This window comes from Vipera berus, assembly GCF_964194415.1.
Source record: "Vipera berus genome assembly, chromosome: Z".
Lineage (NCBI taxonomy): Eukaryota > Metazoa > Chordata > Lepidosauria > Squamata > Viperidae > Vipera > Vipera berus.
In genome coordinates this window covers 66127354-66154667 of record NC_138205.1, presented here as the reverse complement: position 1 = coordinate 66154667, position 27314 = coordinate 66127354, and the positions used below count along the sequence as shown (strand labels likewise).

The window sequence follows — 27314 nt, the reverse complement described above, 5'->3', positions numbered from 1 at the left end:
AATCTCCTATTTTAGTATTAGTTTCCACTTCTTCTATTTGATTTTCCTCATTTAAAATCAAAAATTGATTTGGTGGCTTTAAGTTGTCAGATTTTTCTTGCAATTTGGCTTTAATTTGCTCTGTCATTGCCAAAATCATGTCCAATATCAGTTTATAATCAAGTGGTGGGATGTATTCATCCATTTCATTGTTGTTTGCAGTTAAATCTTCCATGGAGGCTGTTTTAATAATAGTCATAGATTTTCCACCTCCTGAAGAGTTGTATTCAGTGCCAGGTGTTCCCACCCTTATCTTAGTGTCAAGGACAGCTCTGTTTTTCAGTGAGCACTCACAACAACAAAAAAGGAAATTTACTTCCTGTACCAGGTTTCGCCACAAGATATCATCAGTAACATATAACATGCAATGTATGAGTTTTCTTTTCTTTTCTTTTTCCAAATTAATATAGAACTTTTGTAGGATTAGTCCAAATTTTTTCCTTAATTCACAGCTTAGAGAAAAGATAGGGTAGTGGATTCCCAGCAAAAAATAGAAGCTTTTTAGTAAATACAGATGAAATTACTTAATTTCTTTGCTGAATTAATTAAAGTTCTTTTGTAGCTTTGAGGCTTTAAGATTTGTTCCCAGAGTAGATATTCACCGTTTTCTCAAAAAATGGGGAAGGAGGTTTTCAGGAAAGTCCCATAGGAAGATGGTTAGGGAATAAGAAAGGTAAAAGCTCATGCAGATTCTCTAGATTGCTTCTTAGTGCTAGGTAGTGCTTTGGCTTTCATCAGGGAGCGGCTCAATGATTGGCCATCTTTATAGCCAATCTCTTCTTCTTTGGATTCCAGTGGAGGGCTGCCGCCCTTCCATGATTGCAGGAAAATCCTCCTCTCAGTAATTGCTCCTCCAGGGTGATTTTTGACCCTTTTCAGGATCCTCCCAAAAAGAAAGAAATGGACGGCAGGAAGCAGGCTGTTCCTGCACGTCTGGAAGTACCGTGTGCGCAATCCGGAAGCCCTTCCTATTTTTTTTTATTTAATTACAATATCACATTCCAAGAAAGAAAAAATATTCACAAAATATTGATAACAATTATCAGTGGCTAGTGAATCTATATTATAATCTATAGACATTTACAGATGGAAACTGATGCAGTGATTAGGATCAGATTAATAACCAGTAGATGAAGTGTTCTAGTCTTGCCTTGGACACAATGAATGAATGAACATTTATTGTCAAAGTACAACCATGTATATATTAAGATTGGCTGAGCCTCCCTTCATGCCCCCACCCCCAACTTACAGTGACACAAACCCTCCATCTTATTACACCATGTGACCTAATTGCACAATGCACCGGCCTCGCAAATCAATTATACATAAAGTTTATAAAATTATTTCCCATTCAAAAGCCTAACAGCCCATGGATAATAGCTGTTCTTCAGCCTGTTGGTACGGCTGGCTATACTTCTATATCTCCTACACAATGGTAGGAGAGTAAAGAGATACCATCCAGGGTATGAGTGATCCCTGAGAATTTTCCTCACTCTTCCAAGGCAGTGAGCCCTGGCGATGTCATCCAGTGGTGTCAGGGGACAGCCCACAATGTCTTGTGTTGTGCTCATCACCCTCTGTAACACTTTCCTATCCACAGCTGTCAGACCAGCATACCAAACCACAATACCATATGAGAGGACGCTCTCTATAGTAGACCGGTAAAAGAGGGTCATAAGCCATTGTTCTACCCTGTTCTTACACAAGACCCTGAAAAAGTGAAGTCTCTGTTGGGCCTTTCTGGGTCAGATCTTCACAGAGGTAGACTCCCAGAAATTTAAAGGAGGAAACTCTCTCCACACAGACCTCCCCGATGTAAAGTGGGGCAGGTTCCTCCTTTTTTCTCTGGAAGTCTAGCACCATCTCTTTCGTCTTGCTGATGTTCAGGTGCAAGTTGTTGTTATAACACCATATGGATAGTTTTTGTACCTCTGCCCTGCATGCCGTCTCATCCCCAGCTGTAATAAGACCCACCATGGTAGTATCATCTGCGAACTTAATTATCTCAGTAGATGGGTCAGATGATACACAGTCATATGTGTACAAAGCTTACAGGTAGGGGCTAAGTATGCAGCCCTGTGGGGAGCTGGTGCAAAGCTTCAGGGGGGTGGACAAAGCAGACCTGACCCTCACTGTTTATAACCGGTCCATAAGAAAGTCTTGAATCCAATCGCAGATGGAAGGGGAAAATTTCAAGTCAGTCAGCTTCTTGATGAGAGTACTCAGCAAAATGGTGTTGAAAGCTGAGCTATAATCAACAAAAAGCATCCTGACATAGCTTCCAGGTTTCTCAAGATGACTTGCTACAGAGTGGAAAGCAGTAGCTATGGCATCATCTGTCGACCTGTTCCCTCTGTAGGCAAATTGATGTTTATTGAAATCCAGTGGGAGGCATGTCCTGAGATGTTGGAGAACCAGTCTTTTGAAGCATTTCATGACTATGGACGTTAATGCAACAGGTTTGTAGTCATTCAGGCACTCAACTGCAGTTTTCTTTGGGACTGGGACAATGGTAGCTGCTTTCAAGCATGATGGTACATATGCCGTTTGCAAGGAGATGTTAAAAATCCTTGTCAGGACCCCTGCTAATTGGTCAGCACAATTCTTAACCACTATCCCCAGCAACCCATCTGGGTCTGCAGCTCTGCTGGGATTCACAGCCTTCAATGCAGTTCTCACTTGGTCTTCAGATAGGGTGAGTTGCTGAAAATCAGAAGGCCGGCCAGCAGAGGCTACGGGATCTGGTCTTTTTACCTTCATAGTGAACGAAGAAGATATTCAGCTCCTCAGCCAATGAGGCATCGGTGTTAACCATTCTCTTCATACTGCCCTTGTAGTTGGTTAAGTGCTGCAGTCCCTGCCACACTTGCCTCACCTGTTGACCTTGGGACAGTCCTTTTCTTCATCCTTAGGAAGAAAGAACTACCAAGTCACATCTGAAAAAATGTGCAGAGGGCAATTCCAGGTATCTAAAATGGCTTGGTATAAATACTTAGGTGGGGACGCAGTAGCTCAGTTGGGTTAGGATGCTGAGCTTGTCGATCAGAAGGTCAGCAGTTTGGCGGGTCGAATCCTGAGTGCTGTGTAGCAGAGTGAGTGCCTGTTACTCGTCCCAGCTTCTGCCAACCTAGCAGTTCAAAAGCACGTAAAAATGCAAGTAGAAAAATAGGGACCACTATGGTGGGAAGGTAACAATGTTCTGTGCGCCTTTGGCATCTAGTCATGCCGGCCACATGACCACGGAGACGTCCTCGGACAAGTGCTGGCTCTTCGGCTTTGAAATGGAAATGAGCACCGGCCCCTAGAGTTGGAAGTGACTAGCACATATGTGCGGGGGAACCTTTAACTTTACTTTAAATACTTAGGTACATGTCATACTTACAGTAAACACATACTTTTAGCAACACATATAGTTCCTTAGTTTATGCTTTAATATGTATTTGCTCTCTCACAGTCCTAGGAAGCAGGCAACGACAAACCCTTTCTGAAATCTTGCCACAAAAATGACAGGGACATATCAAGACTGACTGGCTGGACTTTGAGTCAGTCATTGTCTCTCAGTCCAACCACTCATAAGATTGTTGTTGTGAAGAAAATTAGATGGTATATTCACAAATGGTATAAAATATAATAGTAATAATATGTTTTTTAATTTCTATTTTTAAAAGTATATAAATATTTTAATGTTATTATTACATGTACGGTAATTGCAATTTACTAATATTGTACTGTGATGCACAAATTTGTACATGGTTTAGGAAAAGCTTAAAAAACACTTTTTTCTCTACACATAATAAATTAGAGGGAACATTTAATAGAAGAAATAAGTAGGAGTTGAAGGTGAGGAGGTAGTTTACCTAATAATTTGGCAGTAGACTGGGAGGATGCTCAGGCTGGATGGAGGGATATTTATAAAGTATGTACACTGCATACCCACAAATACATATAAATATATATAAATAATTGAAAACAACATCATAATAGTAATTCATATCTTTTTTTAGAAATTAGTTATATCTAGTTCCTATCTGATTTTAATATGTTGATTTACATATTAAATGTGTGTGTGTGTGTGTGTGTGTATATTAGGGACATGGTGGCTCAGTGGGTTAGGATGCTGAGCTTGTCGATCAGATGGTCAGCAGTTTGGCGGGTCGAATCCTAAGTACCGCATAGCAGATTGAACGCCTGTTACTCGTCCCAGCTTCTGCCAACCTAGCAGTTCGAAAGCATGTAAAAATACAAGTAGAAAAATAGGGACCACTATGGTGGGAAGGTTACAGCGCTCCATGCGCCTTTGGCCTGTGAGCCCTGGAAGACCGCCTCAGAGTTTACCATTCATCCAGCACAGCAGAGTCAGTGGTTGAATCCTGGCTCAGAGTTCCTGGTTGACCCATCCCAGGGTTAGCCCTTGCAACCATGCTGTCATGATGGTCCTGGGCCTGTTGTTGTAAGGACCAGCTCTCCTCCTGTTCTGTTGTTGTCAGTTGTTGGGGTTGATCGATCTGTGACCTTTCAGGAACCCGCTTCCTGATTTGATCCATGTGTCGCCTGATCTGACGGTCCCCCTCCACCCCTACAATGTGGGACAATGTCCCAGTTCTGTCAACCATCATCCCCAGAATCCATGCATGTCCCGGCCCATAGTTCCATGCCCAAACCAGGTCATTGGTGAGAAGTTCTCTAGAGGTCTTGGGTTGCTCAGTCTCCACAGCCACTCTGTCGGGGTGTAGCCTGTCCAATTTGGTGATGAGGCGCCTGCCCCAATGAAGTTCCACTGGGCTCTTCCCTGTGGCTGTGCAAGGTGTGCAGTGTTGTGCTAAGAGGAATTGTGCCAACCTTTGATGCCAGTCACCACTGATGATGTGCCTCAATGCGTCCTTGGTCATTTGTACCATGCATTCTGTTAATCCATTGGTTGACAGGTGGAAGGGCACAGCTGCGACATGCCTAATCAAGTTGGCCCTGGTGAATGCCTGGAATTCAGCAGAGGTGAATTGAAGCCCATTGTCTGAGACCAATACGTCAGGGAGGCCATGTGTGGCAAAGAGCCCCCTGAGTACTTGGATAGTTTTGGCCGTAGTTATTCTATTGACTGGTATCACCTCTAGCCATTTGGAATGGCTGTCTACCACCACTAGGAACAGCTGTCCTTGGAAAGGACCAGTGTAATCAATGTGAACTCTGGACCAGGGGGTGTGTGTAGGTTCCCATTTGTGTACAGGTGCATGAGGCATCTCTGGTCTGGACCTTTGGCAGTCGTAGCAACTATTAACCTGTTTCTCTATGGCCTTATCTAGACCTGGCCACCACAGGTAGCTCCTAGCTAATGCTTTCATCCTGACTATTCCCAGGTGTCCTTCGTGTAGTGACTTTATGACTTTGTTTCTCAGTGTCTCGGGAATAATGACCCTACTTCCCCACAAAAGGCAACCCTTGTGAGCAGACAGTTCATGTCTTCTATTGAAGTAAGCCTGGAATTCTGGGCCTGGACTCTTTTCTTGCCACCCCGTGACTACCCAAGACTGAACTCTGGTCAGGATTCTGTCTGCAGTTGTTTCAGTGGCTATGTCTTTTGCCTGTAAGGGGCACTCGGGTAGGTCCTGGAGGGTCAGTATTTGGGTTGCAGGCGCCGGATCAGGTTCTGAATTTGCTAAGGGTAACCTGCTTAACCCATCTGCATGGCCCATCTCTTTACCTGGTTTGTGAGCCAGTTTGTAAGTGTATGCAGATAGGAATATGGACCATCTGAGCATCCTAGGCAACAGAATTTGAGTGGTTTGTTTGTCTGTTGTGAACAACCCCAATAAAGGCTTATGATCTGTGAATATGGTAAAATCCCTGCCATAGAGGTAGTCATGGAATTTTTTGACCCTGGCCACTATAGCCGGGCTTCCTTGTCAATCTGGGCGTAATTTCTTTCTGCCCCTGACAACATACAGGAGTAGTATGCAATGGGCACCTGTTCCCCGTTCTCCTCTAAGTGGCTCAGTACTGCGCCCACTCCATAGGGAGATGCATCGCAAGCAATGCAAATGGGCGTTGACTCTATGAAGTGAGTGACAGAGGAATTACTAGATAGTAGTTCCTTTAGGTTTTTAAAACTCTTGTCGTGCACTTTGGTCCAGTTCCATGCAGCTTGCTTGTCTAGGAGCCTGTGCAGAGGCTCAGCTGTGGCTGCTTTGTGTGGGAGAAATGAATGAAAAAAATTCAGGAGCCCCAGGAATGCTTGCAGTTCCCCCTTGTTTTGGGGGAGTAGGGGCCATTTTGATTGCCCTTACCTTGGATTCTGCAGGGTGGATTCCCTTGGCATCAGTCCTGAACCCTAGGAATTCTGTGGATGCCACCCCAATGCTGCACTTGTCTTTTTTGAGATTGAGCCCTGCAGAGCGGAACCTACTTAAAACAGCCTGCAGTCTCTCAGCCAATACCTCCTCAGAGCTTCCAGCAATGAGGACATCATCAAAGTAAGGGCACACTCCCAGAATGCCCTTCAGAGTCTTCTCCATCACCTGAAAAATTCCTGGAGCTACAGAGACACTGAACTGCAAACAGTTAACTCTAAAAGCTCCTCTGTGCGTTACTATGGTTTGAGCATCTGCCGTCTGGAGCATCTGGTAACCTGGAGCTGCTGGTATGCCTGCGTGAGATCCAGCTTCGCAAAGATGGCGCCGCCCTGGAGAGAGGCGAGGACGTGGCTGACCGTTGGAACCGGGTAAGCGTGCGGATTAAGGGCCCAGTTCATCGAGCACTTATAGTCAGCACAGATCCTAACCTCCCCATTAGCCTTTAGTGGGGTAACTATAGGGGTCTCCCACTCTCCCCCTTCTACTGGCTCTAACACCCCTTGCTCCACTAGCCTATCTAATTCATTCTCAATTTTGTGTTTGAGAGTGAAGGGAACTCTCTGGTGTTTAATTCTAATGGGCATGATGTTGGGGTTCAGTCTGAATTTAATGGGTGGCCCGGTGTACCTTCCTAACTTGCCATCGAATATGTCTGCAAACATTTTGCAGATGGAGTTAAGGCTCTTGGCCTGGGTGATATGGATCCCAGAGAATCCTATGCCCAGAGCCCCAAACTAGTCCAGCCCCACTAGGCTAGTCCTCCGGCCCTCGACTACTAGGACATCCAAGTGCCCATGGAACTCCCTGGACCCCACCGACAGGGTGGCCTCCCCCTTAATTTTAATGGGTGCATTTTGAAAATCAGTTAGTTTAAGATTGTTCGGTCTTAATTGTGCCCACCGCTTGCTCCGGCCGCACACTAGTTTAAATGTCTCGTAAGAAATTGTAGAGACGGCGGACCCGGAGTTGAGCTCCATCTTGCAAGGCATGCCTTGCAAATGGACCTCTAATTTAATTTTGGGTGTGAGCAACCAATGGACCCCAGTGTGGGATTCGGCTCTCAGATGCATGAAGGAATTGGAGGTGGTGACTAGGGATTTCCCGGTATCTTTCAGTGATGCATCCTCATCCCGGGAACGACTCTGATAGACCACTGCGATGTGGCCTGTTTTTCCGCAGACCCAGAACTTAGCTGAGTGGAATCTGTAGGCTGCCCTCGCATGGTTCCCTCTGCAGCCGGCACACTTGGGACTGGTCACTCTGCCTCCCGAGGTAGTTTCGGCGCCGTTCCCTCCGGTGTATTTTTGCAATGGCATTGGCCGCCGATGGGCCCCTTGGTCTCTGCGCTGTTGGATTTGTTGATTGTCTGGCCTCCGGTGTACCACGTTAATTTCAGCTGCTTCGTCTTCATCTGCTCTGCCCTACGCAGCGCTCTCATGGTGGACTGATCCCCCAGAGCTGCTGCTGGGTCAGTGAGTGGTCTGGCCTCAGTCGCTGGTCGCCTCGTATGCCAGGACCTCATCCAGAACCTCTTGCAGGCTCATTGTAGGCTTCACGAGCAATTTCTGTCGCAGCCGCTGCTTGCTTAGACCAAAAATGATCCGGTCACGAAGCCGCTCTTCTAAATCGGGAAACTTGCAGAGACAGGCAGCCTGTCACATGGCTGCTATAAAGTCGGCCATCAGTTCGCCAGGTAACTGGATCCACTGGATGAACCTGAAACGTCAGAACATTTCGGACCTCCATGGCATGAAATACTTGTTTAGTTTGGCCATGAGATCGCTGTAGGAAACGGTTCCAATAGCTGTCAGTGAGCACAACCCAACGGCTATATCATAAATGGCAGGCCCGCTGATGCACAGCAGGGCTGCTGCTTTAAAATGGTCTTCAGTGATCCGGTTGACCAGCAGGTATCCCTCGACCTGGCCCAGATGCGATTCCCAGCGTTCAGGATGGCTGATGTCAAATTCGCAGATCTGACCAAGTTTTGCCATGCTGTGTCTGGTCCTGTGGATGCTGCTTCGATAGAAGGGGATCGGAGAAAGATACTCTTTTCCTCCGTTCCCTAGTGACTTCAGCTAGTGATTTCACCTAGTGATTTCAGCTCTGAGTGAAGCAGCATACCACCCTCGCCACTATTGTGTAGTGGGTTCTGGACCACATGGAAGACAGCAGGCAGATGAGTACAGCAACAGCTCTTTATTGTGGGTAGGACTGTACTGAACAAAGGGGTTTACCTGTACCCTTTATATCCCTTGCCAGGTATGCTCTCGGCCAATCCATTCATCTGAATCTCCCACTGAAAGCTAACCAGCCAATACAGTAACGGTACAGCACCACCTGGTGGTATTTGCTGAGCTGTCGCTTAAACCCCATACATAACAACTGTAATGCAATATATAGCATGTGAAGCATCTGGGAGAGATCATATGATAATTTTGGGTGAAATGTGTTTAATAAATTAATGATCCATGATCTTACAGATTCTACAAATTCAGATAAATTTGAAGTCCTACTTAGGCCTGAATCTAGTGTCTAGAGGTTATGGTGGTCTGGATGGGCAGCTCAAATTAAATCTTGTGGACAGAGTCGCTGTTGGTGTAATAATACCTTGGTCTTTGTTGGTATTGGCTGTGGGTGGATCAATGAGTGGATCAGCAACCTGAAGAGTTTTCTCTGACTCACAGATCCTGCTATAACAAAGACAGAAGCTATATGTGGAGGGATTTCTACCAGATGAAACTAATTCACCAGTTGCAGCCTCCACATAGACTAAGGTTCCTTGGTGACAGTAACTGATAGCCTAATCACTATACATTTGGATTACTACAGCTTGAGTAATCTGCGGATGTTTTTTTAAAAAAATGATTTAGTTAGCTACAGCTGGTACAAAATGCAGTGACCAGGACTGCAACATGTGAGAACTACTGTGAATGAATATAACCTATTCTCCAGTTATTTTACTGGTTGCAAGTAATAATAATAATAATAATAATTTTATTTGTATACTGCCCTTCTCCTGAAGGACTCAGGGTGGTGAACAGGGCAAACATATAAAAGTACAAGAATACAAAAATTAAAAAAGAATTAAACGAGATGCCCAAGTTACAACAATAGATTAAAATACATTTAAAACAACAATAAAATCCAAACCCATCCCCCATCAGGCCAGGCCGGCTTGTTGAAACAAATAAGTCTTCAGATCACGTCGGAAGGAGCGAAGGTCAGGCGCCATCCGGAGCTCAACCGGCAAACGATTCCATAAATCCGGGGCGCCCAGAGAGAAGGACCTCCCCCTGGGGGCCACCAGACGACATTCTCTAACCGGTGGCACCCTGAGGAGGCCCTCTCTGTGGGAACGCACAGGGCGGAGTAGGGTTCCATATTAATTCAAAGGGTACTTTAAGTTCTTCAAGGTAGAATATGAACATCCTGTGAATTCTTGGAGAGAAGGGCAGTCTCAGGTCTACGAGTATTCAAGATTAAGAGCCTTTGTTGTGACCTCATACTTTTCCAATTCCCGTTCAGTATTTGGCTAATTGGGCAAGCCATGGGTATTCTAAATGCTTTGGTAATTGTTATTGCTTTTTTATACTAATTGTAAACCATCAGAAATCCTTGGTTCTGTTGAGTTGGGGCATATAAAAATAATTATAAATACATATATGCATGCTGTCAATGCTGTGACAATGGATGTTGTTGCTCTGACAACTGAGAATCAGCAGCCATTTTTTTTTACTTTTGCTTCTAGCATGCCTTTCCTATTCTTTAGAGTTCAGATGTAGAGGGGGGATGGGATGAATGCTTAAGGATTTAGCTAGCCATAACAATGTAGAAGTGTGGGAATTCAAGAACATGGACTGATAAGGTTTTAGCGGGCTGAGAGGCCAGTGAGAAAAGCCTGTGTCTTGTGTTTATTGGGGAATGTAATTTATGACAGTGTTTGTGGGATGGGAATTGCAACTTGTTACTTTATATGTGTGGGGAGGGAATCTCAGTTATGGGTTCAACTATGTAAGTGCTGATACTTTGTTTCCTAATAAAATGTTCTTTAAGGAAGAAGTTCTTTTACTGGTTTCATCTATCAAAACCATGACACATGCATACATACATACATAAACTTTACTGTAAACAGCCATGAAATTTAGTTATTTATCCAAATAAATAAAAATATAACAAATGAAAGAAGAATCCCTGATATACGCCAAAGACTTATTTAGTCCATCAATTTATTGATGAATTAGGTATATTTAGGAACTCAGCTATGGAGATCAGTGGTTATTAGGTTAGATTACAATATGACAACCTCTGAAGGTCATCTGTTGACAGTTTGTGGACACCCTTGTGCAGGTGATTGGTCACTGTGAGAACAATACAATTAAGAACAATTCTGGACAATCTTAAAGCATAAGCCAGTACATTAAAAAAGGGAGAGAACCAGAGAACAACATACTGCAGAGAGTCTGTACAATTATACTGAGGAAACTGACTAGTTGGGCTACCAGGGTACCTCTCGCCTTTCTAACTGCTGCTATGTAACAAAAAACATTTCTGGTATGCAGTCAACGATTCCTGGATTGGTATGTAACCATCAAGACTAAAGTAACTATATATACCCCAACTCTTCACATTGTTTAATTCTCTTTTGAAATCATTTACCATCACATAGGACATCAACAAACTGTACATTGAAACTATGAAGAAACATTGCATATCATTTTTGTGTGCAGTCTACAAATCTGTAAAAAATTTGAAAAATAAATAAAAAATTAACAGCCAACTGAATAAGCAAAATAATTTATTATTATGGTTAGTTGCACAATCAGCCAAATGTTTAGACTGGACTTAGTATTTTTGTCAACATGCTGAGTCCTTCCCAAGAACCTGGAAGGTTGTTGCTTAATGATATTAAAGGTATTGTCACAGGATACAAAATGTTACAAGTAAAGTTGCCTTTTGCAATTGACTGATGGTGATTTTGTCAATATTGATGATGTTCAAGTGGTGCTCCAGACGTTTTGGGGTCATACCAAAGAACTTTATTGGTACTATCTTTTCTTTCTTTTGCCATAGTCATTTTATTTGCAGGTCTTTGTATTTTGTGATTTTCTCCCATTCTTTCTCTTCTATTCTGCTGCCTCCAGGTATTGCAACATTTACTATCCAAACTATCTTGTCTTTCACATCAACAGTTGTTAAGTCTGTTTTGCGATTTTGCAGGTGCTTGTTTCAATTCTATCCCCCCCCAGTGCACTCTAGCATGTTCATTTTCTATGACTTTGCATATTTTATGGTTTCATCAGTTCTTGCTTGCAGCAAGTGGCATTTTCAAGTGGTATTTCCTGCAGATAGTCCAATATACCATTGTTGCTAATTTGTTATGCTGTACTCTGCATTGCCTTTATGATCTTCTTGTGCTAGGTCACTAGATAATCCATTGTTTCTTCAGCTTCTTTGCAGACTGACATTTGTTGTCTGTTGCCATGTTGTTGCTCTTTGCTGTTGTAAAAAGTATAGCTTTGAATATATAATTCAAGTTTTATTTTGGATATTTAATATCTTGGAAGAGAAAAAATTCAATATTTGAATTTTGGATGCTAGGGAAAATCACATATTTTAATTTGCTTGACAAAGATACTTCATTTGTCACCACTTTTTAATATACCTTGGCTCTTTTTGCTGAAGATATAATTAGGAAATGTTATATCCAAATGAGTGATATAGGAATAATATGAAATATTAAGGAAATATTAAGGAAATATTAAGGAAATATTAAGGAAAGGAAAGGAAAGGAAAGGAAAGGAAAGGAAAGGAAAGGAAAGGAAAGGAAAGGAAAGGAAAGGAAAGGAAAGGAAAGGAAAGGAAAGGAAAGGAAAGGAAAGGAAAGGAAAGGAAAGGAAAGGAAAGATGTTATGTTTGTGACCACCCACTTTCATTCTTTGCTTATATAGACCACATATTTTACTTCCATCCTCGTAAAAGGTTCATTCATTATTATGAAATATACTGATTCACATCTTTTTAAAAAATAAGAGAAACAATTGGGTTCACTGTACAAATAGAAAGGGATTCGTTTTTGTGAGAATAAAGATCATGAGAAATTGTGAAACTTTCTTCTAATTCTCTAATAAAATATTTAGTTTGATAATGGCTTATTAAAATTAGATTGCTTATTCAAATTTTAATGTTTGCAGTATATATTTATTTACAATCAAGAATATTTGTTTTCTCCTTGCATAAATATATTACATTTCATTTATGTCCAACAAAGGAATAAAAAGAAATGCATTGCATTTTGTTCTTGTCTGGTTTTAATTGATAGAAGCTAGATGAGCCTTGTAAAATCTAGGTTTTGTTTTGAAGCATATCTTCTCTTCTCTTTTCTTTAGACATTTGTAATTCATCTTTTTTTTTAGCTTTGTACTTACGAGTATTATATTTTTATAATTGGGTGCTATTGAAAATAACCTGATATGGAAATATATTCTCCTAAATTTGAAACATACAATTCTATGGCAAGTATGGTTGTTTGCTTTTCCCCATGTCTATTCATCTTCTCTATTGTATGTTCCTCTTTCTAGACATTACAGTTTACCTGACAGATTTTCCAAATTTGATTGCTCACAGTGACATTTCTTTACAAACAAATTTTTATTAACAATAATATTTTGAAAGATATACTTAATTGCCAATTTTGTTGCACTTTTACAGATTACAAATTGAATTGAATAAATATATTTATACATAGCGTGTTTCCTGGAAAGTAAGACCTGCCCAGAAAATAAGCCCTATGTCAATGCTGTTAACATTGAATGTTATTGCTTGATATGAGATGAAGAAGCTATTTCATATGTTATGCTATTTCATAAGCTATTTCATATGTTAAACTTGTGTATTGCTTTAAGGCTTGTGTATTGTTTTAGTTTAAAATTGGTGGGAGGGAAGAGTAGGAATGCACTTTGAAGGCCATTTGTCTCTCTAAAGAAGATAAAACTTTGGGGAAGGGAAGCTGATTCTTTAAATTAATTGGAGAATATGATTAATGACAAAATTAGAAAGGTGGAGAATTGTGTTTAATTATATTGTGCAAGGGGCAGAGGTTTCAGATTCCAGCTTCCTTCGAGCAAGCATTTTCCGGTGTATTAGGCTAATAAAGGACTTTTAAGGTAAACAATGCCTCAGAGTCACTTGAAAAGCCCATACATCGGAAACTTGATACCCTAGCTTGATTTTTGGGGGTGGGCCTAATATAAGCCCTACCGAAAAAATAAGCTCTAGTTTTGGGGCGAGGTGCATGCCTAAAACTCAGGCTAGGGCAGGGGTGGAATTTACCATTGCAGCCAGTCTCCCATGGATCAATACTTGCCTCGCTGGCCTACATTTTCTGTGGCCAAAGGAGCAGCTTCATTCTGCAGCTGAGAATGGAGCTCAGGCCTGCATTTGCAGTCAGAAGTCTTTTTAGAAGGCCTGTGAAGCCGAGAACTGAGCTATGGATTCAATCCATAGCAGGACCACTGCGAGATGAGTGGAAAAGATAAGCACCATCACCCCAATAATAAGAACCTGGTGCCTCTTTTGGAGGCAAAATAAAAATAAAAATTAAAATAAGACCAGGTCTTATTTTCAGGGACGCACGGTGAGATTCAAGGTGCTGGTGATGACCTATAAAGCCCTAAATGGCTTGGGTCTGGGATATCTGAGGGAACACCTGCTGCCAGCATCAAGTTCCCTTCATCCAGTGCGCTCTCACAGGGAGGGTCTTCTCAGGGTGCCGCCGGTAAAAGACTGCCGGCGGATAACACCCAGGGGGAGGGTCTTCTCTGTGGGTGTGCCTGCCCTCTGGAACCAGCTACCCATGGAGCTTAGGACTGCCCCTGACCTTCGTTCATTTCGCCGGGACCTGAAGACCTGGCTCTTTGAGCTCTTCGGCCCAAGCTGAGAATTTTTAACTGGGGTTTTTATTTTTAGGGATTTAATTTAATCTTTTTTAATTGTTTTTAACTTTTGTATTGATTTGGTTTTAAATACCCTGTAAACCACCCTGAGTCCTTCGGGAAAGGGCGGTATATAAATCTAATAAAATAAAATAAATAAATATTTATGTATAAATATGCACTCACATACAAATAGACATTTTTCACTTGTAAAAATTTCCACAGTGCTTACAATAAAACAATGGTCAAGTAATATAAAACATAACAGTAAAATTGATCAGTAAAAGATGAAAATCTTGAAATTAAAATTGGCACAAAAATGACAGGGAAGCACATCTTTAATTATGGGTGGAATACAATCTAATATTACTGGAGACATGATTACACATGCTGAATTTCAGTAGGGGATGCTGTCTTTTTCATTACTGCGAACTGAACAGGAAAAATAATGGTGTTGGGTTGTTTTTTCTTTTTTAAGAACCTATGGTGTGAGCAGACATATGCCAATGATAACAAGTTCTCATATAATTTGTTCCCAATCTAGTATGGATTTATGTGGATGATTGTATGTTAAAAATCACTTGAAATGGATGATCTATCTTGGCTTTTACTATATTGCTATTATATTTCTAGAACTAAAAAAAGCTTTTTTAGATAGAGGAATGTCAAGTAGCTATAATTTGGATTGTTTCTTTTTGGTAACAGGTTTGCTAGCTTATGACAATCTAAATTCTACTGAGCTTTTATCTTGACTTGTCAGATTCCTACAATACTGTTCTTTTGTCACCAACCTATAATCATTGTTAAATCTGGCTGTAGCCTCTGTAGTAAGAGGATATTTTTCATCAGTTGCATTAATATGCTTAAAAAAGATTTATAAAATTGCAGACAGGCTCTGCAAGAGAGAGATGCATGTATTGATATATAGAATAAGAATAACAAAAAAGCAGAACAGAATATATAAATTGACAGATAATTACTTTCAGAGGCCATTCCAGTAGTCACTTGTAAAATATTTTTGTGATAAGAGAATCTGATGACAGAACATGAAGAAAACAAGTCAAATGCATTTCTTGACAGTCCATTGCCTAGTCCTTTCAGATGACACATTTTAATGTCACTCCACAGAAATCAATACATCATTGAGAAGTGTTAGATTCATTGAATGCTACTGTTTGTAGCTTGTAAGAACTGTCACATTAGAAAGGATTATAAAGAGAAAATTAGATGTTTGCATCCTTTGTGGTAGGCATATCATTTGTGGTGGAATCTGATTAAAATGGTGCTGTAGAAGAATTTAATATTTCTAGTTGAATAAATGGAAAATGCATAAACCTAAATTGACAAATTGAGCAATCATTAATGTAGATTGGAGCTTTACAGAAACTTCTTTTGGCATTTGAAATCACTTTAAAATCTCAACTTTAATATGCATATGAGTGGATATGTATGTTTGCAGTGTTTATTTGTTTGGGTGTATGGAGAAGCTTTTTGGAAAGGCAGAAACTGCATTTTCAAAGCAATTCAGTTGCAGGCATGGGGTCCTATCTTTTAATGTGTTCTTTTTGTATGGCCTCAGTCTGAAGAGGGGGAGACCGCTGTTTTCTTTTATCTCCTTTTAGCTGCCACTGCAGTAGAAGGAGCCAGCAGCCTTTGGAGCAATCACATTTTATCACTATCGACATGATGTAATTTGGGATGGAATATGAGGATTCCTTAGGATCAATAAGCCAGGTTCTAATCTTAAGATTGCAGCTCAGCTCCAGCCAGACCAATTTACCAACTGCAGCTGAATGCCAACCTACCTCAATCACAATCTCATTCAGGTCTTCAGCCAGGAGTGCTAATCAAAAAAGTAGGCTTTTTGAAAAACAAATGCAATGTGTGTGTGTGTGTGTGTGTGTGTGTGTGTGTGTGTGTGTGTATGAAAGGACACTGCATGTTAGAAATGGCAGATAAAAAATACACAGATTCCAGAGGAACCAAAAAAAGAAAGAAAATAAAAGAAAGCATACAGATACTTATCTTCTTCTTGGGACCTACAAAGACTTTAGAACAGACAGCTAATTATTGATTGTTTTCATAGCAAATAAATATCCTCTAATAAATAGCTAAACTTTCTATGTTGTGAGACTACTACTTCTAGTCATTATTTTCATTCTGGGAAGGTCACAAATCATGATCATGTAACCATAAGTTGCTGTAACTATCATAGAGGAAAGCTGGCTGCCAAGCATCCAACTTGTTGTATTCATGTGACTGCAGGACTGGTGCAACTTAAAGGATGCATTGTATTTCACTTTTTCTGAGATTGTTCTAACATCAAATCATATTTCATTTTTTTAGCTGGTGGTACATCAAGAGCTATCTGTTTGTGTGTATGTCTCTCTCTCTCTTTTCAGGATGCTGCAATGATCTGAAAAAAGTCAGGAGGATTTATTTTCATTGTGTGCAAAAGTCACCTTCTTTATATCAGCATCCAAAAAGCTTAAAGGATTCCCCCCCCCCATTCCTCCCAAATGGTAAAAATTTCCTTGTTGCATTTTATAGCATGCTTGGCTTGTGACTAAGGGCTAAATGAGGGCATGAAATCTAAAGCAGCTCAAACATGGATACACATGGCCTCTCAGAAATCCATACTTTTAACTTCATTTTATTTTGATTACCTGATGCATGGCTGAAGGCATTTTGCTTATGAATACTGTGCCCCAGTCTTTCTGAATGGATTACCAAATCTGGATTTCTAAAGAGTGGCCTCCACAGGTTTCCGCCTAAGATTTTTTTTCTCCATTTCTCCTTCAGGGGAAATATTCTATCCTGCCTTTTTAAAATATTCCCCCAAATATTTTATTCTCTGGGAGGGGGGAGGTACTGACTCCCTACAATCTCCCATTTTGTGCTAATTCAAATAGTTTCTGAAATATTTTGAATTTTGCACAATTTAGGCCCTGTCTGACTAGACTTGGTGTTTATTGTCTTTTTGGCTCATCATTTAGGGATATTTGGGTGTCTGTTGAGATGGGAGGTGATTTTGCAAGCTACTAGGTCAAGGGAAAATATACTGGTGGAGGCAGCAGAGAAGCACTCCTATGATGGTTATCACAGTGGCTCCCCAAAGGAGAGCTTTCAGCCAGTGGAGGAAGAAAGAAAAATTATAGTTTCCAATATTCTGTGCCAATTCTTTTTAGATGTTTGGTGTCACTTTCGTGAGCTTTCAGTCAAGTTTGTAGCAAGCACATGCCCAAAAATTCTTCACAGCCATGGTTTTGCTCTAGTAAATAATTACTGGCTGCTCATTTTTTTTTTAACTGAAAAGTTTTACAATACATTTTATCTTTAACAATCCCTCCCCCCCTCCCTCCACCCAACCCCTCCTAACCCTCCCTAACCCTCCCCCCACCCCTTCCCCCTCCCCCCTCCCCAACTTCCCAGAGCTAAATACAAGGTATAAAGGTAAAAGCAATCATAAACAACCATATGTTAACAACAATAAACCATTAAGTCTATCGCACTCTAGCTCATGTAAAATGACTACAAGCAGTACTAATATCACATAAAAAAATTATACAAATGCTAAATGAAACTTTTTAGTCCCATATTTGTTCTGGATATAATCAATCCACTTTTTCCACTCCATAATATAACGTTGTTGCGAATGGTCTTTCAAATAAGCCGAAATCTTTGCCATTTCCGCCAGGTCAGAAGCTTTTAAAGTCCATTCTTCTATAGTCGGCAGTTCCTCCTTCTTCCAATATTGACCTACTAAAAGTCTTCCTGCCGTAATTAAGTTCAACATCAACTTAGTGTCCACAACAGTAGTATCCGTAATTATGCCCAATAAAAACAATTGCGGACAAAACTTTATCCTTTGCTTAAATATCTTCTGCATATTCCACCAGATTTTAATCCAAAAAACTTTAAACTTTTTACAGGTCCACCACATATGAAAATACGTTGCGTCTTCGCCACCACATCTCCAACATTTAGGTTGATAGTTCGGATACATACTTGCAAGCTTTTTAGGATCTAAATGCCACCTATAAAACATTTTATAAAAGTTCTCTCTTAAATTTTGAGCTTGCGTAAATTTTACGTTCCTCACCCAAATCTTTTCCCAAGTGTCCATTGTAATAACTTCTTGAATATTCTGAGCCCACTTTATCATACAATCTTTAACAAGTTCTGTTTCTGAGTCAATTTCTATCAATGCAAGATATATCCGTTTGATATGTGCTGGACCCTGATTTCTAATTTGCTTTACCAAATTTTCATCAGTCATTGAGAAACCAATTTTCTGGTCTTCTTTCCACCTGGCCCGTAATTGACCATATTGAAACCAGGTTTGAACAATCTTCTCTTCTCGTAAAAAAATGTACGGCTTCAAACACCATACGTTCCTCTCCAGACTTAAGATTTCCTTGTATGTAGTCACATCATGTTTGAACCCAACATTTATGTTTTCTATTGCATGTTTCGGTATTGCCCATAAAGGTATCTTGTAGTTTAGCTTATGTCTATACTTTTTCCAAACTCTCAGCAATGCCTGTCTTAAAATATGCACTTTAAACACATTATCTACCTTCTTATCATACAATAAATATGCATGCCAGCCAAATAACAAGTCGTGGCCCTCAAGATTTAATAATCTCCCTTGTGTTAAATTAATCCAATCACTTATCGCTGACAACGCAGCAGCTTCATAATATAATTTAAAGTTGGGCATTTTAAGACCACCTCTTTCACGCGTATCCTGCATAATCTTAAATTTAACTCGTGGCCTTTTCCCTGCCCATACAAATTTATTGATACCCTTTTGCCATTCCTCCAAATTTGAATCTTTTTTAAGAATAGGTATCATTTGAAATAAGAATAGAAATTTTCGCAAAACATTCATTTTCACTGCTGCAATTCTTCCCAGTAGAGACAATTGCAATTTTTCCCAACTCTCCAACTCTTTTTGAATTTTTCCCCATAACTTTTCATAATTATTTTTATATAACTTTGCATTTGAGGGTGACAAATACACCCCCAAATATTTAACCCTTTTAACAATCTCAAATCCAGTTAACCCTTCTAGAAGGGCTTTTTGCGATACTGTCATATTTTTGGCTAATATTTTAGTTTTTTGTATATTAACCTTAAATCCAGAAACCTTTCCATATTGCATTATTATCTCCATCAGGTCCACAACAGAATTTTTTGGCTGGGTCACCGTAACAACCAGATCGTCTGCAAACGCCCTCAGTCTATAATCCTGATCTCTAATTTGGATTCCCTTAATTTTTTCCGAATTCCATATTTTAATCAGTAATATCTCCAATGTTAAAATAAATAATAAAGGTGATAACGGACACCCTTGTCTTGTACCCTTTTCAATATTACATACTTCAGTCAAACTATTATTTACTATTATTCGGGCTGTTTGTTTTTGATATAATGCCCTAATTGGTTGTAAGAATTTATCCCCAAAATTCATTTTATCTAAAACTTTCATCAAAAATTGCCAATCCAGTTGATCAAAGGCTTTTTCGGCGTCTAGAAAGATCAGCGCCGCAGGGATCTGGTTGTTCCTTTCCAAAAATTCCAACAAGTCTACTATATGCCTCACATTACTTTTCATTTGTCTACCACTAATAAACCCAGTTTGGTCCCCATGAATTATCTGTTGCAGAACCCTCATCAATCTGTTAGCTAAAACCTTAGCAAATATCTTGTAGTCCGTATTCAAAAGTGATATTGGTCTATAATTTCTTACTTGAGTGATGTCCTGATCTTCCTTCGGAATCAGAAAAATAAAAGCAGTTCTCCAAGACAAAGGCACCCTTCCTCCCCTTTGAATTGTCTGAAACAATTCCCTTAGTGGCTTTATCATCTCCAATTGTAGGTTTTTGTAATACACCGCAGTCAGTCCATCCGTGCCTGGTGCTTTATCCACCTTCAATTGTTTAATTGCTAAAAGAATTTCTTCTTCTGTTATCAGTTGATTAATCTCTTCATTTTGTTCTTGTGTAAGAACCGGGATATTGGCATTCCTCAAATATACATCAATATCTGCTTCATTAATCTTATCTTTAGCTTATAATTTGGAATAAAAGTCCACAAAGGCTTTTTTAATAAGGTTCTGTTGATACACAACCTTACCCTTATGTACTATTTTATCTATGTTAGAAGCCCTTTGCTTCTTCCTTAACCTGTAGGCTAACCATCTGCCTGGTTTATTGGCATTGCAAAAAGTGTTATGCCTAGCAAACTGTAAGTTAGTTGCCACCTGATCAGCCATCAACTTATCAAATTGTCCTCTTAACAAATTAATAACCTCTTTGATCTTCACATCCGATGGATTCAGAATTAGGGCCTTTTCTTTTTCCCTAATTTCATTCTCCAATTCTTTCCTCCTAAATTCCAAGTTACGTCTGTATTTGTTGTTCATATATATTAACACCCCTCTCATATAAGCTTTACTAGCATCCCAAACCATGTCCATAGAAGTACCCTTATTCATGTTAGTTTCAAAAAAATCCTTCATCTGTTTTTTACATTCTTCCACGTTTCTCTGATTTCTAAACAAGTTCGCATTTAAGCGCCAAGAGCACCTATCTCTATTATCCTTGTCAATCTCTAACCAAACTGGACTATGGTCAGACATAGTTCTTGGACAAATCTTTATCTTCTTGATCCTGGAAAAAAAATCATTAGTCAGTAATATAAAATCAATCCTGGAAAAAGATTGATGTCTATCAGAAAAAAAAGTGTAATCCTTTTCTTGTAAATGTATTTCTCTCCAAATGTCTCGCAACTCCAAATCATCCTTCATCTCAAAAAAAGATTTAAGCAATCTAGCGTGGCTTGGAATACGCCTAAAAGAACCACACTTGTCCAGTTGTACATCCAATACGCCATTCCAATCTCCCATAAAAATCAAAGATTTATAATCCAACTGAGTGATCTTACTATGTAATGAACTATAAAAGTCAGCTTGTTGTTGATTAGGAGCGTACAGTCCAACTAAAAGCGTTTTTTTGCCTTCTAACAGCAAATCTATTATAACATATCTTCCTTGTTTATCTGCTTCTATTAGCTCCGCTGTCACAGTATTCTTGACATAAATAACCACTCCATTTTTCTTATTCATTGCAGAAGCAATAAATTGTGTACCCAATCTAGAGTTCAATAGGTACTTTTGGTCCATAACCCTAATATGTGTTTCTTGCAAGCAAATAACATCAGTCTTAAATTGTTTTAAGTATTGAAAAACTTTCTTTCTCTTCTGTGGTGAGTTTAAGCCATTGACATTCCAAGTTAGAAACTTAGTCGCCATCCTTGGTGACCCAAAGCTTCTGGAGCACGTCTGCCAGGAGTCCCTTAATATCCTTAGGCCGCGCCCCTCCCACAGCTTCGCTATAGGTACGCTTTGGAGGTTCCATAACCTTCTGCTGGTCTTGCTCTTGCTCTCGTCTCACTCGTCTCAAAGCAGCACGCGTCATCCTCTGCTCTCTGGCATCTTCTGATGAAGCTGTAATTTGATCCCCTCCAGTAGCTTTCTCATCTGTCTGTGTTCCTTCAGCATCTTGAGGCTTTCCCTCACCATTTTTCTTTGCAGATTCCAAAAGTAGTAAAGGGGTTGCTTTTAAAACATTGCTATAAAAATCACGTGCCTGGATCACTGTGACCAAACGGTGTCTCGTGCCTTCATGCATCACCACCATGCCCACTGGTATCTCCCATCTAAACTTGATGTTGCGTTTCTTAAATTCCTGTGCCAAAAAAGCAAAATCTTTCCTTCTCCTTAAAATTCTTGGAGGAATCTCTTTTAAAACCAAAACTTCTTGCTCAGCAACCACAAGCTTAGTATCATAAGAAACTTGGATAACTTCATTTCTGATTGCTCTCTTTGTGAAATAAACCACCACATCTCTAGGTAGCTTCCTCTGCCTTGCAATCCATGAATTCACACGAAAATTTTTGTCTATATTTCCCTCAATTTCAGCTGCTGACTGTCCCAGTACCACTTCCAAAGCCTCAGAGACTATCTGCTTTAAATCTTCTTTAGGATTCTCTTTTAAGCCTCTGATTCTGATAGCAAACTCCATCTGGTGGTACTGGACCAAAGTCAAGTCACCGTCCTTTTTATCCATCACATTTTCATTCTCTAACACTTTTGCTTCTAATCTGGAATTCTTTTGGCTAAGATCTTCCATTTTTTCGTCCAAGCATTCAATACATAAAGCCACACCTTGAAGTGCAGGCAAGATGTCTGCCCTCATTGCTGTAAACTTCTCTGCCAGCTTTTCCATCTTCTCCTCCAGCTTTTCCATCTTTTCATCTGTAATATCTGCTATTTGTTGTGAGTGCTTTTCCAAAGCATCCTGTAGATCTTTAACCGTCAGTGCCGGAGCAGGTGCAGGAGGCAGTAAAGCTTGCAGCGAGGACTGTTGCACCGGGGAAGCCCCCGCACTCCTAAGAACTTTAGAAGTTTTAGCCGCCATCTTCCCCCACTTTCACTTGCTACGCACTTTCACTTTTAAAGTCCATAAAATCCATTGAACTAGAGAACAAAAATCCACTTCACCTTGATCTCCTGTATCGCTCTGCCTGCCTCTTCACACTCCAAAGTCCTTCCTTCTGGCAGGGATGGTTGCTAACGCTTGGTTCTGCTCCCAAAAGCACGGAGCAGAAGCGCTGCGCAGCCCGGAGCAAACCCAGGCTTCGGGGGGGGCTCGATCCTTCAGCCGCCCGTACTAAAAGCTCAGGCAGCCCCGGAGAGCTCAACCCCTACCTGGGGCCTCAACCCCTCCTCTTCTCCCGAGGAGGGGGCTTCCGAACCGCCGAAACAGCTGATCAGCGCTGTTTTCGGCGGTTCTACGAAGCTGCGCAGCGGACAGCCCGGAGATGGCTGTCTTCAGCGTCGCGTCGCCACCGGAAGTCCCTGGCTGCTCATTTTCAAGGGTTGCTTCCTGAACCTGCCTTAGCCCTTAGTTCAGTGCATCCAAGGTTTGTGGTATCAAATTGAGGTTAGCCAATGTGCAAGCCAGGCTATTACTATTTCTTAAATTGCACACAGAGAGCTCTAGGAGTCCCACTAATGAGACTGCCAGTGCAACATATTAAGGGTTTAAGTTTGGAGATCTCTTTTCTGCTACCTCCTTAGTGGGGGCATGCTCCCCATGAAATTTGCAGAAAGGTATGACTGCATGGGCCTTAGTGCCACAAAGCAAAAACCAGCCTGAGGCGCTTTATGTGGAGGTAGGTGATAGTCTCAGTGTGATTCTGGAGAGAGAGAGAGAGAGAGAGAGAGAGAGAGAGAGAGAGAGAGAGAGAGAGAGGGAGGGAGGGAGGGAGGGAGGGAGAGAGAGAGAGAGAGAGAGAAGCTACTTCTATAAGATAGGTAATACAAACATCCTGGACAAATTTCCCTCCTACGAGGCAGACATCCAAGGTGTTCAGGACTTGCTATGCCAACCACTCCTAAATGCCATCTCTCCATGAATCCATTCAATTGGCTAATTACAACATAAATGAGGCAAGAAATAAAATGTTACAGCCCCCATAGTATTTCCAGTTGTCTTCTGATGGTTCATGTGGGGGCCAATAGATCCATACATCTTTTTTTTCTCTGTAGTTTTCACAGGTATATGGGTGATGTAGGACCTGGGAATATCTGTTCCACTCTGGTTGCATGGTGACTGGGTAGGTGGATCCAAACCCAATTCCCTGGCTCAAATGAATGGAGGGCTCCTCTGGAGGCAATGTGTGGATCAGTGTGCTCTGCTTACAAAGGCTGTGGAATCGTCTGCACAGGCTGAAAGATATGAAACCAGGGTCCCCTCTCCCCTTTGTGGATGACTCTCCCAGAATAGCCATTGTTGGTCTTGTATTTGACATTCCTGTTCCTGTGCAATGTTCTTTGAAGTGAGCTTGAGTGTGCCCTTCTGATATTCTAATGGTGGTGGGTTAATCATATTATGTCCTAAAGATCATGTCCTTTCCTTGGAGCTGGGTGGGGAATGTAAAGTCTTTGTAAGGACCTACCTCAGCTAAGCCACCCAAGAAAGCAGAACTCTTGAAACAAGCATTGCTTCAAAAGGAAACTTATTAGGGGCTAGTGACAGCAGCAAATCAAGGTGAGATCTGAGACAAAAAACCATGAAGCAATATATTAAAAGTAGCATTCAATACTCCTCCCCCCAGTGTCCCAGTGTTCATTTGAATCCCAGTCAATCAACAGATGGCATCATGTTTTGGTAACCAATCATTTTGGCGGGCTCTTCAAGATCTCTTCACTTTTGATTTCTTCTGACTCCAAGCACAAACCATCTGTCAGGTAAGGGTGAGACATTCCATCCCCTGGGGGAAGGGCAACAAGGCAACAAAGCAGACAGTGCTTTGCCAAAGGCTCCCCCCTCCCAACAGAATGGCAGGCAATAAAGAATGCTACAAAGCTAAAATAACTGAGGATACATTACTTTAGGGCCTGACATACGGACCCCCTAGAAAAATGGAAAATCCACCTGTAAAGCAAAAAGGGAAAAGGAGGAAAACAAATAAAACAGTCACATTAGTCAGGCTTGTCAGGATACTTCATATGAATTTGTTTAAGTAGTTTAGGTTTGATAACATACTTTTTATACACCCATTTATTTTGCGCAGAAGGAAAGTTTTTCCAAGCTACTAAGTATTGGGTGGAACCATAGTGCTTTTGAGAGTTGGGAATTTCATGTATTTCAAAATGTTGTTCTCCTTCCACCCACACGTCACAGACACAGGAGGGGCTGGAGGCCTAAGGGTAGATGTAATCTCAGGTTTGAGTAAACTACAATGAAAGAGAAAATGAACTTGTCTGAGGGTCTTAGGGAGCTCTACTTCCACTGTCACTGGATTAATAATGCACTTAATATGAAAAGGTCCTACAAATTTAGGGCTGCAAGGTTTGTAAGCATTTTGTAGACAGATAAACTTTATTTCCAATCCTAAAAGGTTTTTTCTCTGCACTCTTTTTATCAGTTTGGGCTTTATAGGTGATTCTAGCCTCATCTAATACTTTATATACTACTGGCCAGGTGTTCTTGATCCATTCTTGCAAAGAGGGGATTTCAGGTTCTTTGGAGCGTAACTCTGGAATGGGGACAAATGTCTGCCCATTGGCAACCTGAAAAGAGGTATAACCAGTGCTTGAATGTACAGCATTATTATATGCCACTTCTGCAAAAGGCAACAGATCAGTCAAATTATCTTGCTGATAGTTGATAAAGCTTCTAAGGTATTGTTCTAGAACTGAAGTCATTATGTCCCCCCATTCATTTGAAGGTGATGATTAGATGAGGGTTATTGACTAGAAACCAAAAGATCTAGAAAAGCCCTCCAGAACTTAGAAGTGAATTGGACCTCCCTATCTGATATGATGCATTGTGGGGGCCCATTGAAGCAATAGATATGTTGCACAAACAGTTTAGCTAGCATTTTGGCTGTTGGGATTTTGGGGCAAGGGATGAATTGGGCTTGTCTTGAGAACAGGTCCGTAACCACCCAAATGACTGTATTTCAAGAGGTTTCAGGGAGCTCTACAATAAAATCCATAGAGATCTCCAGGGTGCTTAAGGGCTTGCCACTGGCTGTAAAACTCCCAGCGTCTCCCCTTGCTGTCACTTAGCTGCAGCATTTGTGGGGCAGTTCGCCACATAGTTCTCGATGTCCTTTTTCAAAGAAGGCCACCAAAATTGCTTTTTTAGTAGCTGTAGAGTTTTAACAAATCCAAAATGTCCCACAATCTTAGAATCATGCCCAGCTTGCATTATTCTCTGTCTTAAGCTTGCTAGCTTGTATAGTTTCTCTCCAACCCAGGCCAGGTCATCTTTGATTAAGCATAAGTTCTTGTGATTCTGAAACCACTCATCAGTCTCTAGTGCTTTTTTGAAATCCTGGCACACTGTTCAATCTATTGGCTTCATGATTCTGCTCTGTGCTTGAGTAGTGACAGGTGCTGCAAATTGCTTAGGAGGCATAGATAGCTCAATTACTTCCAATTTAACACTGTTATATTGCGGCATTCTAGATAAAACATCTGCTAAGAGGTTCCTTCCCCCAAGGAGGTAACAGATTGTAAAGTTAAATCAGTGGAAATGTTGGGACCACCATGCTTGTTTAGGGGCCATGTTTCTAGGAGTTTTCATTGCTTCCAGGTTCTTAAGATCAGTCCATACTTGGAATGGTATTTTGCTCTCCACTAGGAAATGTCTCTACGTTAGAAGGGCCCATCACACAGCATAGGCTTACTTCTCTCAGGCTACCCACCACTGCTCAGTTTCAGAGAGTTTTTTAGAAGTATAAGCACAGGGTTGCAGCTGGCCTTCCTCATTCCTTTAGAGTAGGACTGCTCCTATGGCCACATCATTAGCATTGGCCTGAATGACAAAAGCTTTCTCCGGGTCTGGGTGCTTTAAACCTGGCTCCATAGAGAAAAGTCTCTTTAACTTCTTGAATGTGGTTTGACCCTCCCCAGTCCACTTCAGGGCTGGCTGGGTTTTGTTTTGTCTGCTCCCTTAATCTTCTTTTTTTATTATTAAAGAGTTTTACAAAAAAATTTTTTACAAAACATCCCCAAAACCCACCCACCCCAAACCCCCCCTCCCCCCCACTTCCCAGAGCTGAATACAGGGTCATAAATATAATAATCATATTCTAACTAAAATTATCCATTATAAAATTAACCAAATTCATAATGTGCTTTAACTCCCCTTTAACATTGATACATTCAAATTATTAAAAACATAATAATAATAACTTAAACAAAAATATAATCAATACTAATACTAAAGTTAATAAAAATCTAAAATCTACTCATAAGCTAAATGGAAGTTTTTAGTCCATATTTATTCTGAATATAATCTATCCATCTCCTCCAAACTGAAATATATCTTTCTTGTGAATGATCCTTCAAATAAGCAGAAATCTTAGACATTTCTGCAAGATTCGATACCTTAAGTACCCATTCTTCTAT

General features: G+C 40.7%; 1 protein-coding gene across 1 annotated transcript in view; it reads left to right on the top strand.

The window, feature by feature from the left end:
- CNTNAP2 (contactin associated protein 2) overlaps positions 1-27314 on the top strand; it is a gene marked incomplete at its 5' end in the record, with an annotated part of 1513027 nt that overhangs the window by 464488 nt on the left and 1021225 nt on the right. The gene's annotated exons all lie outside the window — the stretch shown is intronic.